Source organism: Gadus macrocephalus, chromosome 16, assembly GCF_031168955.1.
Source record: "Gadus macrocephalus chromosome 16, ASM3116895v1".
Taxonomy (NCBI): domain Eukaryota; kingdom Metazoa; phylum Chordata; class Actinopteri; order Gadiformes; family Gadidae; genus Gadus; species Gadus macrocephalus.
The window spans coordinates 29,413,277-29,417,287 of NC_082397.1; the positions used below are offsets into that span (position 1 = coordinate 29,413,277).

A 4,011-nucleotide genomic window follows, 5' to 3' on the forward strand; every position below is an offset into this window, starting at 1 on the left:
TGTATTATCATAGGAGAGTTTGATGGTTACCTACTCGGAGACAGAGGGTACCCCTGCCAGCGCTATCTGCTGACCCCTTACCCTGACCCTGAGCAACACTACAACTTGGCTCACTGCAGGACACGAGCCAGAGTGGAGATGACCATCGGGATACTCAAGGCCCGGTTCCAGTGCCTTCGTAGGCTCAGGGTCACCCCAGAGAGAGCTTGTGACATTATAGTGGCATGTGTGGTTCTCCACAACATTGCCACTATTAGAGGAGAACAATGTCCTACTCTTTCCCCCTGTGATCCAGGTATTAATCCTACCCCCCCTGCTGATGCACGAGATGGAAGAGCTGTTAGAGACATGATATGCGTCAATCATTTCTAACTGACCCATCACCTCCCCAATGTTAAAGTACGACAATATGCATCTCATTTTATGACGTCTTCTTTATTTCCTAGAAGGACAAATTTTGTACAGTTGTTAATCCTTTGTTGTTGAAACAATTAAAAATCATCCACCTGTGGGCACGTCACCCACCTTTAACTGATGGTCCAGCATTTGTATTTCCATTTTTGTTTTGGTGATCTGCAGCCTTATATGGTCCATTTCCAGATGAGAATTTTTGATTTGTGCTTGCAAATATACCTTATACAGTTGTTTCACAGGGAGCTATACAAACATAAATGACGTTAAATTTCCCAATGCCATGTCTACTTAGCGTCATTGTAAGTTGTGGGTCAATGCTGAACAACATCTTACTGAGGTAAGCTGTTCTGTGGAGGTTGATGGACCTTCTTCCTCATTGTAATTTCCAGCATGGCTCTGTTAGAGAGAATGAAGTTGCAAGTTGTAACACTATTAACTGAAGCCAAAGTTATTTAAAAAAAAAAAAAAAAAAGTGTATACTTCAACAGGCCTCTGCATCTTCCCCCTCTGTGGCAGCTGATAAGGTGTCTTCACCATCCTCCTGTATGAAACAATGTTTGTGTTATATTCTACCAATTATGAAAAATCTGTGGAATATTAAGAGTGCTTACTTACAGCATGGAGGTCTGTTATGGCAGAAGGCTCCACGAGACAGATTACACCATCATCAGTAAGTGATAGAAGATGAAGATTAGACAGTTGATGATTACCCAGAAAAGTGCCCCACCTAATTTAAACACAATTTTTCAAACTCAGAGTCACCTTAAAATAGATTGATATCTGAAAGCAAAAGCAGCCAATTGCAAAGAACTGTAGCCTACTGCTACAAGAAAAAAATCAGTGTGCCAAGTTGTGTCTAAGATGAATGGGTGGCCATTACTGAGCGAACACTAGAAAAAGGATTAACGTACATGCCATTCATTTGAATAACTTACCTTTTATGTAGGCCCCTGTGTCCTGGGGCGTGGGTGGGTCCGATGAGCTCCCCCCAGAGATGCCCTCAGCAATGGGTCGCCCACTGTTCTGACTGAGGGCCATCTTCTCAGCCTCTGTAAGAGGTGGTGGTGGTGGACCGCCACCTGTTTTGCGGGCCTCAGCCTTTTTTCTGTTGGCTATAATGGAGGTCAAATTTAAATATATACAGAAAACACAACTTTGGAGACTTGTATGTATAAAAGCCATTTAGGGGTTGCTTTCATAGAGACAATATTAAATACTGGCAGTGTTGGGATTTCTCTTTTTGCAGATTTCCCTAATTACTTAAATATATCCATCACATGTTGAATGTAGCCACTAAATGCTGTTTAATGAGGAAGGCTAAACAACATCACAATTGCTTGTACTTTATTATACCTTACCTGTTTGAAGTACATTTTTATATTTCATCTTTAGCTGCTGCCAAGTCCGTTTGGTGCCTGTTGGGTTGCACCTGTGTTCACAGACACACATATGGAATATAATTGTTGAATAAGTGGAACATTCAAGACAAAACATTTCTTTTTTTTCTCAAATTAATACTCACGCATTGACTCGGTCAGCAATTTTCTGCCACGCAAGCTCCCGCTCTTTTGCTGCTGCCACAGTATTGCTTCTTTTTAAAAATATATGCTCACTTTCTGCATACGCAGTCATTAATATTTCCAACTCCACTGGGGAGAAGTAGGAGGATCGAGGCTGTTTACCACTTATTGCCATGGTGAATCATGTTATCTGTGCTCCATTGATGAGGGCTTTTTATATCCTCATGCACGAGCTTCACTCAGGGTTAACTTGACTCTGAGTTGATTGAACTAAGTGTTATCACCTGTTCTGAAACCGAAAACTTAAGAGTTTGACAGCTCAGAGTTGGTCAACCTAGAGTTAAGGTTTTAACTCAGAGTTTGTTGAACCTGCTTTCTGAAACGGGCCCCTGGGCTAGCCTGGAAGATAACGGCGAAGACGCTAACGACCACTCCTTTTAAACTTAATCCGGCTATCTGTGTCGCAATTAGTGTGTGTGTGTGTGTGTGTGTGTGTGTGTAGAGTGTTTGCGCGTGCGTGTGTGTTTGTCCTGGGGAAAGTGTTTGGTTTAATTTGGGGGATTCTGTTTATGGTTTGTTTTGAGCCCTGCTTCTGTTAAGCCACTGGCAGGAGGCCTTTTCATAGCTGCGGATAGCCAGTGGGCTATCACGCATGTTTAAGATCTGTGGCATCCCGCCACGTAAACCTCGGCCTGGACCAGCCCGAGGGTTGGTCCGGGATGGCCGATACCACCGTCACCCACCAGCCGGCAATGGAGAGCACCTGCCGAACCCCAATCAGCGGTACGAGAGACGCCTGGCTGGACAGCCAGGGAGACTCTTTAAAAGGAGCAGGTGGACTGACAGCACGGCACGGGAGCAAGGAAGAAGGTAGCGCTCTGGTCCGAGAGAGCCTAGAGGCCCACGGAGGCCCTAGAGACCCTAGAGACCGCGTTTACTTCGTGTTTGATTTAAGTTGTATGTAATAAATGCCTTGGATGGCTTGTCCCGCACACAAACGTGTCATTTATCCGTGGAACCCGGCTCATTCGAGGAGTGGGTTGCCACAGATCCTTTTGGGCCTGGTTTGTGTATTTGTGTTATACTTTGTTTGTTTTCTTACTTATTTCCTTTTGTGTATTACATTCTGTGAGTTCTAGCACTTGTGGTAGGCCATTCTATAGTGGCGGTTCATTAAGTGATCTGCTCAGCCACCCAACCTTAGCCTTGGTCATTTTGTGTAGTTGTGTTTGTTTTTGTTTGGTCGTTTGTATCTGCCCTCATCTCTCTTCTATTCCTTTGTTTCCAGGCGCTGAGTGCCCACGGCAGGGAGGCAACTAGATCCCTTAGGTGGTGGTGCCCCTCTTCCCGTGCGTGTTTTCACGTGTGTCCTCTTGGAATTTCTCTTATTTTACCATTTTGATCCTGTGTTGCTGTGTGTATGTGCGAGCACGAGTGACTGTTTGGTGTTTATGTATCCGTCTCCTGGTATCTTGCCCCCTGCTGGTAAGCCTCAGCCCTAATCACCCTGTCTATCCCCTACATACAGTGTGATTTCATTTGTCATGTTTGTTACATGTGGAACCCACATGTTTTAGCTAATTAAACAACTTAATTTTGGAACCTTGTCTCTGGTGCCGTCAGTCAACGAATGTGTGTGCTAGATAATTGTTTTGAGTTATTTGATTAATATATCCCTGGGTGCAATTCCTAGGGTGGCGTTGTCGGCTAGCTTGTTTTTCCCTTAATGCCACACTAATATTCAGCTTCAGTAAGAGCTAGGATGAGTTTTCTGAGTTCCCCAAAATTAGGCCAGGTGCCTGGCAAAAAGAGGCCCTTTCACGATTCTGATATTAATTTGGGCAAGTGAACATTATACATTCGGGCAAGTCGAACATGACCTGTACTTGCCCGATGGGCAAGTGCTTTTGAAACCTTAGTGTCAACCCGTCTCTGACAAAGCTCCCAAGTTTGGCGTGCGTTCTGTAAGGCTCTTGGTGCCACACCCAGCCTCTCCTCCGGATTTCACCCCCAGTCCAATGGACAATCCGAGCGAGCCAATCAGCAGATGGAGGCAGCATCATCCACGCCAGTCCCA

General features: G+C 44.8%; 1 long non-coding RNA gene across 3 annotated transcripts; it reads right to left on the reverse strand.

The window, feature by feature from the left end:
* Window positions 1–416: 416 nt before the first annotated feature.
* Window positions 417–2,321, reverse strand: LOC132474154 (uncharacterized). Of its 3 annotated transcripts, XR_009529588.1 has the most exons (7): window positions 1,937–2,321; window positions 1,773–1,843; window positions 1,350–1,526; window positions 1,030–1,141; window positions 895–955; window positions 748–810; window positions 417–657 (listed from the first exon to the last, which is right to left on the reverse strand). It is a non-coding gene; the product is annotated as an uncharacterized LOC132474154 (long non-coding RNA). The 3 variants fall into 3 exon arrangements; XR_009529587.1 differs by having other exon boundaries at window positions 417–810; XR_009529589.1 differs by having other exon boundaries at window positions 417–810; window positions 1,026–1,141.
* Window positions 2,322–4,011: the final 1,690 nt, after the last annotated feature.